The sequence below is a fragment of the Pristis pectinata genome, chromosome 38 (assembly GCF_009764475.1).
Source record: "Pristis pectinata isolate sPriPec2 chromosome 38, sPriPec2.1.pri, whole genome shotgun sequence".
NCBI lineage: Eukaryota > Metazoa > Chordata > Chondrichthyes > Rhinopristiformes > Pristidae > Pristis > Pristis pectinata.
Window position 1 is genome coordinate 4,231,446 of NC_067441.1, and position 14,371 is coordinate 4,245,816.

Genomic DNA, 14,371 nt, shown 5'->3' on the forward strand with positions numbered 1-14,371 from the left:
TTTGACATAAAAATATGCAAACATAAACAATGCTGTTGGCCCCAAATATATTTTTTTCATCAAATGGCCTCAGACTAAAGAAGAAGCTAATCCTCAAAGCATTTGGGAATCCTCAGTGCATGCAAGTAATTACTAAGACATGCATACAAGGTGACCTGCTGGCTCTGAATTACTGTACCATGGCACAGCCTTTTGTCACAGGAAATGTGATCCAGGGCTTTAATAAATACTTGCTTTAGTTTTTTACATCAAATTTGTAACTCCCGCCTATTAAATGTTCCTCAGTACAACAAAGCTCTTCTTTCCACATCATGGTTAGTTTGAACTGTACGATGCGTAAAGCTTCTGAAAATTACAATTTATTTCATTATATTCAAAAATTTCTGCAAGTTTCCTTGAGTAACCTGTACAGGGGGATAATTCATTTCTAATTCAGTAATCATTCTGGATGATTCAAAATGAGCCATAAATGATGAAGGCAAGGTTTGAATGGTTTATAGTTATAATCTGAACTTTAAATTGCTACCTGGAAATAATGATCTTGTGTTGGAGGGACATATTTTCAAGTTTTTGTTCTGGCATTTGGTGTAATGGCTGATGTGAAATTTATATGTGCTGAAACCCCACTGAAAACTCAAACATTTCAAAGTAATCATCACCACATATTTGTTGCAGATAATTATCAAAAGAAATTGACTGATAGGTTCAGATGAGAGTTCCTTATTTGTTTTCTGGTTCCTGAATTATTGAATCCTAGAAAATTTATGGCATAGAATGAGACCATTCAGCCCATTGTGTCTGCATTGGTCATAAATCCCTTCTTCCAATATAAGGTTTTCAGCTCTACAGGTTATGTATTTTCAAGAGAAATGCAGAGAGCAGCACCAGGCACTAATCATGCCCTTCACCTCCATTTTAAATTTTGCTCTAATGGCATTCAAGCCATGATCTGAATTGAAGGTTGACAACAAGGCTAATCTTAGTGCAGACTAGTGTCAAGCAATGCTGCATCATTGTTTCAACACTATTTTTAATCATCCTTGCTGCAATCCTGCACCTCACCTCCATCAAATCTCTCGCTGGAGTGGAATTAATCTACAGGACTAATGGGTAATTGCTCACCCTACATTGCCTAAACATTTTTCAATGGGAGTCACTGGTAGTGGTTCCCACTCCAGACCAACGTCACCTCAACCTTGGTAGTTGAGCTGCAGTGTACAGAAAACACTTGCATTTATGTGCATTCAGAAGCCGCATTTGAGCTAATGGGTCTTACGCTCAACAACAGTAAAACAAAGGTCTTCTACCAATTTACCGCAGTTCTATAATGCTGCATTTTGACAATAATGGTTAATAGCATTACTCTGAATAACATGGACCACTTCCTGCATCTTCTCAACAAAGGTAGACATCTGATAACGAGATTCATCATTGTTTTTGGCCATCAGAGGAAAAGGGTGGTTGAGGATTAAGATTTTTACCAAGCATTCATACAGAGTACTCTCAGAGAGCACCCCTTGGGTGATTTCCACCCCCCCCCCCCCTTCTCCCCTCTAATCCTTTTACTAATTAACTCATGATTTTGATCCCTGTTTCAAGGGAATTATATCCTTCCTGTTTACTCTTATGAGGTACCTCATTTTCACATCTTAATTACTGAATATTTCCACTTTTTTCTTATTCGTCACTCAGCACAAAAAACACATGCATTATTTTTGCTATCATAAATATGATGAGTATTTTAAGCTGTTGAATAAAAAGATGCAGAATATTTGTGTTATTTTCATGTGGAATGGTATGCACTCACATTGGGGGGACTATGCCATTCATTAAAAGAAAAAAAATACTAAAAGATAGCAGATGAAGTGCCAACCAAATTGTGAATGTGTTGATGAAGCAACTTGTCAATAAGCAACAGAATTTTAAAAGCAAGTTATTTGTGCCTGCCCAACAATTTCCTAATGAGGTGATAAAATCTATTTTCAGAACTTAATAAAAGCTGCAGAGACTGGCTTCAGGAAAGAGAGAAGGCTGAAGGGTGACCAGAGGTCTTTAAGGGAGTTCATAAGGCAGGCATAGAAAAGATATTTCCATTTTTGGAGTAGGAGGGGCATAATTATCAGAAAGTCTTTAAGAAATTCAACAAGGAACTCCTGAGAAACTTGCTACTACATGGATTAGTTGAGTCGAAGAGATCAATGAATTTTAGGGTAAGATAGATAAGGAGGTAAAAGAACGCGCAGACAAGGTGAGATAAAGTAGGATTGGAAGAAGCTTGTTAGGTGCATAAACACTGACAGGCCATTGATCCCAATTGCTGTAATTTCTGTATAATTCTATTTTGTAGAGAATAGACAGCTGCTCTTTGCTTGTCTAAGTGGTTTTGATTGCACATTTCTCAGAAATATAAAAGGGAAAAAAAAGAAATGGTTTTTAGTTGAACTGGTGAAACATTTGTTTTATGCCCTGGAAAATGAGATTGATTCTGTGATTGTTTCATTATTTATTACAGTAATCTAATTTTAGTATAATGTCAAAATATTTCCTTTCATCATTTTGGCACAATGATGGAATCCATTATAATGTTACAATTAAACCTGGAGAATTTGTACTGCTGCTCCTCCAAAAATAATGACTTTAGATTTTCAAATAATCTCATGCTTGTGAATTTTGATCCCTGAAATAATGCTCAAACTAAAATTAGCTTTCATTATTACAATGCATTAAACTAAGCATTTATTTCCAGCGAGCACATGAATTTCAGGATGTATGTGAATGTCCACTTTATATGGCACAGAAGCATAACTGCATAATAAATTAGAATTGATGAGTATTAAATTAACTATCTCTGCAGGCAGATATTGAATTAAATTCTTGCTTGTTGCACAGCTCGTGCAGTTTATGACCTCATTATTAAATCTTTGCAAGAAGCAAATATTTTCTTGATGAAATGGACACAAATGAGCAAGTCTCACACAATTAATTATAAATCCTGATTTATTGCATTGATGAAGGTGGAGTCACAGCTTTTTACTTCACAAACGTGAAGGGCTTATAACTTATAACTACAAGTTGTATAAAAGGAGTAACACACCATTATCATGACAATATATTTCAATGATTCACTCAACATATTGACATTTATATTAATAAATGTTTCTCTTGTTTTTCTTCTGGTTTTGGCTGGTGTAGCTGTTTCTGGGGCATGGTTCCCTTTGTGCTATCAGGTCTCTGGATAGCTCGCCTAAATTGCCATTCTTCAAGTATGATCTTAGATCTTTAGCTATCAGATTTGATCTCAGTTCTGTCCTATTCGACATACAGACACCTTAACATTTTTCAATGGGAGTTACTGGTAGTGGTTCGGACCACAAACTCACTGATATAGTCACAAACACTGAGATTAATTATGGTCTTTCTTGTGTTGTAACAATTTAGATCTTTGAAAACAAAACCCAGCATGGACATTAAAGTAAATTTTTTTAAATTGAGGAATACTTTCCCTTTTTCGGTTAGTTTTATTTCCTTACAACTTACAGGTGTTTGAGCACCAGGCATAGTGGGTGAAGTACTGCATTTTGCTGGCCTTCTACAAGACTGTATGAGGAAGTAAGTTCAGGCTATGGTTTGGCAGGGAGATGAGGTGTCTCTTGCCCACCTCAAGACCGTGTATGAGGAAGCTTTCATTTATTTATTCTCCCATCTGTTTTCTCTTTCAGCCCATCAGGTTTTTTCTGGTTGAATTAATAGGAAGGGCATCTTACTCCAGATTAGAAATGTTGAAACAGGGGGCCAAAATAGACACTACCTGTTGCGCACCAATTAGATTTTCTTTAATTCTGTACAAAATAGTAGAGTTGGTAATTGGGAGTAATCTTGATGACTGTCTCTGCTACAACATTGATGAGTGAACACCAATGAACACAGCTTTGGATGAGGAAGAAATTTGTTGATAAATTTCTTCAATTTTTTTAAAGACAGTCATCTATCTAATGCCATTTGTTAGGAATTCCAAAAGGAATTTTATGAAGTTTCACATGAAAGATTACTAATTATTTTCAAAGCTGTGGAGATTCTGGGTAAACTTAGCAATGGAAACTAAACTGGCTGACTGGTTAAACACATAGAAAGGACAAAGTACTGAATGGAATCTCCCAGGACTAAGTGTTGCAACCAATTGTGTTTTTAATTGATATTGCGACTAGGATTTGAAAACTCAATACAAATTGAGAACTGTTCCAGATGATACAAAACTCAAGAGGGGCAAAGGAGATGAGATAGAAAATGAGCCAAAACATTTTCAACAATATCTTCCAAAGCTGGAAGGACAAGGACAGGGGGAGCATGGAAATTCACAGATTCCTTCTGAGTTAAATGCAACCCTAATTTTATATTCATATATCTTGAAACTCCTTAACTAATAGGACTATGGGAGAACCTTAATCACAAAGACTGCAACAATTCAAGAAGAAGGGTTATTGCTGCTTCTCAGGGGCAATCCAGGACGAGCATTAAATGCTGTTCCTGATAGTAATGCCCACATCAAAAGAGCTAGTTGAAGCAGGCAAGTGAGCTGAACATTGTCAGATGTTCAGTTTGAAGACAAGGGGTCACCCATTTAATACAAAGATGAGGGTCATGAAGAGCAGTCTTTGAATATTTTTAAAGTAGAGATAGGTAGATTCTTGATTAGAAAAGGGTTGAAAGGTAACCAGGTATTGGTGGGAATGCAACTGAGAGGTTACAATCAGAGCCACTTATTTTATCAAATGGCAGAGCAGGCTCAATGGGCTGAATGGCTGATTCCTGCTCCTAAGTTCATATGTTTATATTAAATCTAATGCAGACAAGTGTAGAGCATTGCACAGAGGAAAGAAGACTGAGTCACGCACATACTCCATGAATATAACATGGGCACAGGAGTAGATAATTTCTTCCTTTGAGTCTGTCACACATTCTGTACAGCTGAAGTTGTTAAAGCTGAGTTTGAATTTTGGGATTCTCCTGAAAATCCCACCTGTCCAGTCAGTATCCAGTAAAGCCAGCGTGACATTAAACCAAAAGCCAAAATAGTTGAATGCGAGTCAGAAGATGTTATCATGGTTATAAATAGAAATTACAAGTGTTGGAACAGACATTTGACCCAGCGGGACCATGTCAATCTCTATCCTACACATGAGCAGTAGTCCAGCTACTGTATACACACTCTGTTTCTCTGTTTTTATTCCTATTGACAGCAAACTTCTAAATAACTCATTCTTAAATACAGGCAGTCCCCTGGCTGTCTAAGTGTTCCCTGTCTGGGAACTGCCAGTAAGCCAATTTCTCCATAAGTCAAAAACATCCATTTTCTGTTGTAGCCCATGTCATATTGTGATGCATACACGTTATAATTCATTCATTTCATTCAGTAAACACCTCCTTGCACTACCCATAATTAAACTAATGGAGTATTTACTGTATTCAATCATTAGTGAATATCATGAAACATATTATTGTTATTACTTGCTTGAAGAATGCTTTAAAAATATAGGGGAGAACTTGCATAAAGTCAGATGTCTATAAGTCAGGTCATTTGTGACCCAAGGAGCCACTGTTTTTATGTGGTCCTTGTTTCAATCAATAACTTCAATCAAGCCTAAGTATGGTAAAGTTAGAAAGGGAGGCATCGTTACTAAAATTAATAATTTTTATTCATCTTTTTCTAATTTGAATAGAAATGCATTAGGGTGTCATCCAGTAAAGAACAAATTTCTTGGAGGTGGGATACGTGAAAAATTTTGGGAATCTCTGGCAGTGCATCCATTCTGTCAACTAAGAAGTATGATTTTTTTAAACCTTCTCTCTTATATATGTCTCTCATTTAACCTGGTATGTATACACCTAATATTTCTATTGCTATAAATTTTCCAATGACATCCTTTTGGTACTATTTGCATTTAATTGTATCCAAGGTGAGAATGGAAGAGGAGCAAGATATAACTTGGTCCACTTTTGCCTATCTTGTGCTGTTGGAAGAGGTCTGGAGGCACTCAAATGTTTGTAATTAATAAATGTTTGTAAATCACACCTTGTTCTGTAAGGTCTTGACTGTCAGGTTCATGTGTATTGCTTCCAATGTCATCAGCACCATACCACCAGGAATAAAAAGTGCTTTTGATGTCTGGGGTCTGATCTTTGCGGATTATTGTGTGCAGCTATAGAAGGCAATAGAAAATTGAGTTCTCTACTGCTGACCCCCCTCTTGGTGCTGCTGACATGCTGATAAAGAGGGAGAGCAATGCTGGTCTGTCATCTCTCAAGTGCTATTTCATAGCCCAACATTGATATAAAATTTCTATAAGTGGAGTGATCTCCTTTATTTCTTCCACCAATCCAGATAGAGAGCACTAGGAATTGTCACAATTTTCTTAACATGTTCATAGTTCCATGTTGTAGCAGTCCAAACTTGTCCAGTAGACTGTCTTGGATATTAAAATATACATCCGGCATGTGTGTGTATTGAAGAGAGAACTGTCTAGTAGTGATGTCAGGTTATAGTGTTGGCTGTGAAGTTCATTTCTCTTGAAGAATGGCTGCTTGTGCAATATGTGAAAGGACTGATGATGAGCATCCAGACTAGATCAACACCTCTTAAACTGGGAGAAAATTGAGGAATAAACATAAAAATAAATGTCCAAAAATAATTCCTTTAATTTTGTGATCATAATATCATCTGATATGTTTGATAGGATTACCATTCAATTTCATGTTTGTGTATTCATTATTCTATTTATGATTTTTAACAGCATTGCAGTGAATTATGAAGTAAAATTGTCATCAGCTTCTGTTGGGTAAATAACTATCACAACTGCAATAATGCTGCAGATTTTTGCAGTGGTTATGGCATAACTTATGGGACTGGGAAAGAATTATGCGCCTGGATCTCTCTTGTGCATTTCAGCATTTATTGATTAAGGAACTGTAAATCTTTTGTTTATGATAGAAAATCAGTGTTCAACCCAATATAAATTTCAATTATAAAATCTATATACTGCAATGACCTCACACTTGAAGGAGATGAAAGGAAAAGTATGACAATTGGTCTTTAGCCGTTTGCTGATTTGGCCGTAATTTCCATTGTTATCTTTAATCCAGTTTTATGGAATGCATCACAATGTAGTTCAATATATGACATTTAGAAAAAGGTGTGTATATTATATCTGACAAAATAATACAGCTACAACTTAATTCACACAGCAAAATGTCTCATTAATCTCCAGTCATTGAATCCATGACATCAATCTAAAACAACATAAATCTGTTACTAAAAGTGAAAGGAAAATATTTAGCTTTTAAGCATTATAGTATTAGAATGTTAACAAGGGGCCTATTACTTGTGAAAGTTAACAGATTTTCTATTAGTACTTTTAGTTGAGGGACTTAGTTTAAAAAAAAACTGTTAGGTATGCACCATTGAGTGGCAGTGATGTGCTTCTCTTTTGCAATTTGTACTTTATTATGAAGAAAAATACCAGCATTGGGCATATAAGAAATGGATAATAGGTAGTTCTTCCTCTCTTCCAAAGAGTTAGAGCAGATGGAAATGAAAGCAAATAGATTTTATTTTCCACATTTACAAATTGAAAGGAAGGACAATCGCACTTGCCCATCCATTTCCTCCTTAAATCCTTAAATCCACACCGCAGAAGCCAGTCTTCAGCCAATTTTGATTCACTCTGTGTAATATCATGAAATGGCTGAGAGCACTAGAATGTAGCAAATGTCATGGGGCAGACATTTTCTGGTTGTTGTACTGAAGACTTGCACTTTGAAACTAGCTGCTTCTCTTGCCGAGCTGTTGCAATATACTAGCACCTACCTGGCAAAAGTTGCCTAGGTAGGTCCCATGCACAAAAGGTAAGGCAAATCAAATCTGTCTATTAACCACCTAAGCAGTCTACTCTAATCGTTAACAATGTGATAGAAGTGGCCATTGACGGAGCTATCAAGCAGTACTTACTTGTCAATAACCTACTCACTGTAATACACTTTGGGGTTTTGCCAAGACCACATGGACATGGTTCCAGACTTCATTGCAACTTTGATCCAAATGTGGACAAAAAAATTCCAGAGGTGAGGTGAGAGGGACTGCCCTTGACATCAATCCAGTATTTGACCAAGCATTGTGTCATGGAGCTCCGGTAAGACTGAAATCAATGGGCATCAAGGGAAAAACACAGTAGTAGTTGGAGTCATACCTCTTATGTTGTAAGATGCTTATGGTTATTTAGATCAATACTTCCACTCCAGGATGTCACTGCAAGAGAACCTCAGGGTAACGTCCTAGGCCCAACCATCTTCAGCTGCTTCATTAATGACTTTTCTTCCTCCAGAAGTAGGAATGTGTGAGATGATTACACAAAACTCAATTCCATTTGCAACTCTTCAGAAAATAAAATAGCCCATGCCTACATGCAGCAGACCTAGACAACATTTAGGCATGGGCTGTTAAGTGACAAACAACATACATACTACTGAAGTGCCAAGCATTGACCATGTCCAACTAGAGACAGTCTAACAACCTTCCCTTGACATTCAGTAGCATCACCATCGCAGAGTCCTCATCTGTCATAATCTGGGTCACTCTTCACCAAAAATTCAACTGGACCAGCCACATAAATCCAAAGGTTACATGAACAGGTCAGAGTGCCTCATTTGCTGATACCTCAAAGCCTTTCCATCATCTACAAGATTAAAGTTATGAAGGTCCTTCATAACTTGCTTCAAGAAGCTCGACATCACCTATGACAAAGCAGCCTGCTTGATTGGCACCTGATCCATCACCATAATTGTTTACTCCCTTCATCACTGTCACAGCATGGCTGCAATGTGTGTCATCTGCAGTCACTCGCTGAGGGTTTAAAGTGTCTCTCAAACCTAAGGTCACAACCACCAAAAAGGACAAGAGCAATAAGCAGCTGTAGATAACACTCTGTGTTACATGTCATAATTACTTGGAAATATATTACTGTTTCTTCAGTTTCAATGGGTCTAAACTTCAACCTCTGTATTGAGCAGTGTTGTGGAATTATGTTTTACTTAGAAGAACTACAGCGGTTCAAGTCAAAGCACCGCCTTCTCATTTTTTTTGGCCCACACCCTAAAACTGAATTGAGAAAGTGAGAATTTTACGAAGATAAGAATTGTGATTGAAATAAATGCATCTCTTCCATTTTTGGATAATCCTGAACCTATTGGGGACAATCGTTTTACTTTACTTGAGAGTAAAACATGGTTGTATTAGTGGGGGAACTCAACATTACCTCATTGTTGATGACCTGTTGGTTCAAGGTTATTGGAAAGAAGGTTCTGCGTTGATGTCTTTCTGCTCAGTCAGTTGTACCAAGCACAGGTGCAAGTAGGTCTTCAATTGGCGTTGGTACTTCTAGGTTGGAAGATGGAAAGATTACTCTGGATTTTTATTCCTCATCACTGTGTTGCTAGAAATTTGGATGTCAACTGGGAACTTCATCAAGTTTGGCTGTGAAGCCTTCTGTGGAATAATCTGCTGTCTCTCATTATTTAGGCTCACACTTGTGTGTTCTTCCTGAGTAGGTATGGCCTGTGTAGTACATCTTGCCACCTTCAGAAATGGAGGAGAAAAAGTGAAAGAGAAAGCAAGACTGGCTATGTGGAGAAATGTGTTTGCCAACAAGTACTTTATAATATTACTCTGGGAAAAGCAGTGGAATTCCAGGTGCTTGCTAACATGTTGGTGATGTATATACATATATGTGAGGGATGGTTATACAGGGCAATTCTCCAATTTCCGTATCCCAGTCTTTCATTTGTGCAAGTGAGACTCTTAGGATGTTAATGGGTGTTGGGATATATGATGAAGGAGAGGCCTGATTACATAATTTGGAAAGCATCTTCTTATTTTGCTCTGGTCAGTTGATAAAAAATGAAGTCAGTGCACACAATGATAAATGAGATGAGCTGTAATTGAGCTGAGCTGATACAGTCCTGCACTGCTTGTGTGGTTTGCTCTGCTGACGCGGTTATTTGTTCATGCAGACTTTTTCATTCATCTACAGCATGCTCAGCTTAACTGTATATAAAGGTTAGAAATAAAATGTTGATGTATGTCCTCTTGTAAAGGTGTAACAGTTATGCTTGGTCTCTAATCCATCAGGTAGACATTTTAAACTGCTGAGCCAAGTCTTTTTTATGATCTCTGGAAACGAAATTTAGGTTCAAATAGTTTTAATCCTCAAGATTGACTGAGGTCATATGTTTTGATATCACAACCAAATTCTCAAGAACAATTTTAAGAATGTTAATATTATTAATCTTAAAGGTCTTTTCTTTTGGGACTTGCATGATAGTTGTTTATTTTTGTAAACTTAAAAGTAAGGCAGCTTTTCTTTCTAGGAGGTGCCCTCACATCTGAAGGGATCAACTCATAGTGGTGTGGAGTTACACATGCATCAGAAGTCTTCCTGTATCTCATCCATATTTTCACTAATTATACATGACATGTTCCCCAGCTGTTTGACCATCAGTGCTTGAACAGCCAATTCTGACAATGTCTTGCCCAAAATCCTGTGCTTACCAGCTGAGGTACTGTTTGATTGATGACAGGGAGCAAGTACTTTTGCAGTGCTTCCACTATTTAGTTGAGAGGTGTTACTTGTAGCACCCATATGTTATCCAGGTGGTGCTTCACTTACTTGCCACAAACCAGAAATGAACCTGGCACTTTTTCAGTTTGTCTTATTCATTACTACACCAGGCAGTGAACACACTTGCAGAATTGATTCATTTCAATATTTGAAATCAGTATTTGATTATTTACTGAGCCCATTCCCATTTTGTGAATCTTTACAACTTGACTTTCCAAATAGTTTCCCTCTAGGTTGTCTCCATCTGGCAGTCGAGTGGGGAGTGGAATAGGAACTATTGGGCCATGTTGCCCATCTCCACAAGCCTAGTTCTTTAGTCCGATTGGCAAAAGTCTAGGAGCGTGCACACAGGATTCTAATGAATAAATTTTTGGACTTTGGGCTAATATTAAATGCTTTTCTATACAGATGGTGTGACACTACGTTCAGATCCGTGGCGCATCCCCTGCCAACAGCACGTGATCAACAGAGAAACACATAAATTCTATGTTTTTGTTGGTTAGGACCTGACCCTTCTGATTTGCCTGTAGCTAATCCAGAAAAAAAATGATTTCTTTCTTGTTGGCTCTTGCCATGGTACTGCTGATACATTGATAAGGAAGGCAGAGTAGTCCTTAAGTCTGTATCTTCCAACATTGATATAAGAGTGTCTTAAGAGAGTTAGCTGGCACTTCATATATTCCTTCCATCAATCCATATGAAGAGCAGTAAAAGTAAGTTGACAATGGTATCTTGTATAATTTAACTCATTAACTGTGTACTAAAAGACTGTGGCCTAAAACAAGAAGTTAAAAAGAACTGATGAAACTTTGAGCTCAGGAATCAACACTATACCATGACTTTTGCAATTTTTATTTCACTTCCAGTTATGTTATTTTCCCATGTTTCTCTGCATGGTGAATTTCCAGAATTTCAGGATGTCGATGAAGGACAAAAGCCATTGTTCTACTAAATTGACAGTACACGAACAAAAAACAACTATCTGTTTTCAGGTTGAATTTTGAGGTTGTCATTCTCTGGTAAGCACTACTGTGTCATGTTCTTTTCTTTTGGCTGCAGTCATTATGTTTTTTTCACCTCTTGACATAAATTACAGGGTCATGTGCTTTAAAAAAGAGCGCATTATAACATGACATTTGTATAAACAAAAACATTTCAAGGTCCACACATTATACCATGATACAGTATATTGCTGGTTGTCAAATGGAGCAATGCTTAAATTTTTAAAAAAAGTAAATCCCCTATGCTATAATTGGTAAAGCCAGCACATTGGAAATACATGTAGAACTTGATGGGGTGCCCTGAAAGTGACAATGTTATGCCAGCCAGAATGGAGTTGAGTGGACAATTTCCCTTTCAGTTTGCTGTAAGTGAATGAGACCAATTCTGTGCACAAAATTTGCATGTAGCTATCCTCTATTGGATTTCTCTGGAGAAAGTACCCTGTTTTAATCGGGTGGAAGTTGCTGTAATTTCTGTTTCTTGAAATAGACTTAATTATATGACTAAATTGAATTTGGTGTATAATAGATTGTTTGATATGAATCATATGGCCTGCCCCCAGCTCCAATTCATTGGTGGACACAGTGTTGTCAGTGAATAATGTGATCAATGGTATCTTTGATAGCATTTGTAAGCAGTACACCAAGTGGAAAGTAAATAACGTTACTTACCAGTGAGACATGGTAAATTGCATTCTTTCTTTGGCTGAGCTGTAAAACAAAACCAGCTCAACAATTTGCAAATGACATCAGTGAGGAATGGATAAAGAAAACATGAGTGTTCTTTTCAGTTCCTATCCTTCATTTCCTCCGGCTGTGATAGGAGTGAGCATTTAAACTGCTTGCCAAGGCCCACAATGTGGTTTCTGCAATACTGGCATTTTCCAGCAGCTGTGGAAAATCTGGCAGTTAGGATTCAATCACAAATTTTCTTTTACTTTGTTTTGCAGTCAATACTTTACAATCTAATTCAGCATATAAAGAACTGTTAAAGAGCTGCTCCTTGAAAATGCAAACCTGACATGAGAGAAATTACAATTTGTAGTTTGTACCCATTTTTTTCTCAAATGTATTTGGAGTATTTAGTTCAGAATATTCTGATTTTCAAAATTTAAAGGTAGTTCTTATTTAAACAGGAAGTTAATGAGATTAATATTACTAACTCTTTTTACATTAAACGTTGTTACGGACTCAGTGAAAGTCCCTTTAAGATAGAGAGTGTGTGTATGTGTGTGTGGGGCGTGCTTACGTCAATAGAAGATAAAGGACGTAATGACGTGGTTAGAAGAAGAAAAAAAGAGAGAGAGAGAGAAGGGAGAGAGACACCAGCCTGCTTGTTTTCTCTATCGGTGGATGAGAAACAATAACTGTGTTTGCCACTGAAATCCATGTATGGAAGTTGGAAGTAATCCGGTGGAGTTCACTTTGTTGCTGACCTGTGGAAGGAAACAGGTATTTGTGTGTGGACGACCACGGTTCGGATGCTTTTCGGGGTGAGGCAGTCACTACCGAGTAAACGCTGAGGTGTCGTTTGGGTTCCATCGTGGAACATTTGGATTTCGTATGTACTCTCTCTATGTTTTTCTACATCTACATCTTATCTTCAGACAACGGTGGTTGTTGAAGAAGCCCTTGCTCATGTTTCACCTTATGGCTTGCGGAACTGAACTTTAAGAACCATTCCGGAACTGGGAGTTTTGGACTTTGTCACACACACACACACACGACAAGTTTAGTTTCAGGGGTTAACGTTCAAGGTTTAACATTTTTGAATTCTAACATACTAACATCTTTACTTTTATTTTACGTATTATCATAAGTAGTGATTAATAAAATAGTTTTTAACGCTAAATTATGCTCAGTGTGTTTCTTTTGTTGCTGGTTTGTGACAACGTTACTGTGTGGGGAGATAGAATGAACAAACACCTGTGAAACTGAAGCATCATGCAGTTAATGTGAACAATGAAAGTCTCCAATATTCTCTGAGTAACTCTCAGAAGACATATCTTTCTCTCAGTGATATTTTCAACATTTGCTGTTAGTCATAGAGTAGGATTGAAGAGGTGGACAAGGGAAGGCACTAAACAATTGTAGGAGCTGGGACCTGACTTTCAAAAATTCAGCCAATGTGAATTGTGGTATTGAAATTATTGATTGAACTGGCTTTCCAGTCTCCATATGGACTGACCATTATTATTCTCTCTCTTCCATATCTGAATGGGTAAATCTGAATCTGGTTAATCTGAATCTGTCTGAATCGATATCATGCCATTAGAATTTGATTTTCCTCCATCTGCATTTTGTTGCAAATTTTTTCCCAAGGTCTCTCCTCTGTAGAAGCTAAATGGGTTTGGCTTTGCTTCTTTCTGATTGCTCTTGTTTCTTTCTGATTTTACCCATTAGATCATTATGGGCTATCTTCGGAAATTGTTTCTTTCTCAGCTCTCCGACATCCCCCAAAGTTATATTCTTAGCCCTTCCTGCATCTGATTTGCATGCTCCCTTGTGACAAGTGATATTTGAAGACACAAGAGACTGCAGGTGGTAGAATCTGGACCAACAAACAATCTGCTGGAGGAACTATGTGGGCCAAGCAACATCTGTTGGAGGGAAAGAAATTGTTGATGTTTCGGGTTGAATCCCTGCATCAGGACTGAGACTGGATAGGTAAGATAGTGAGTATAAAGAGGAGAGGAGGAGGGG

The 14,371-nt window shown here is 37.4% G+C and overlaps 1 protein-coding gene and 1 long non-coding RNA gene across 4 annotated transcripts in view; one reads left to right on the plus strand and one right to left on the minus strand.

Annotated features, from left to right (window-relative positions):
- LOC127586941 (ADP-ribose glycohydrolase MACROD1-like) overlaps positions 1 to 14,371 on the plus strand; it is a 734,082-nt gene that overhangs the window by 89,558 nt on the left and 630,153 nt on the right. The window lies entirely within an intron of this gene.
- Positions 9,529 to 14,371, minus strand: part of LOC127586943 (uncharacterized) — a 78,760-nt gene continuing 73,917 nt past the window's right edge. The window contains exons 2-3 of the long non-coding RNA XR_007958730.1: positions 12,341 to 12,379; positions 9,529 to 9,625 (exon numbers count right to left, since the gene is read on the minus strand). This is a non-coding gene — a long non-coding RNA (uncharacterized LOC127586943). The remainder of the gene's footprint in view (positions 9,626 to 12,340; positions 12,380 to 14,371) is intronic.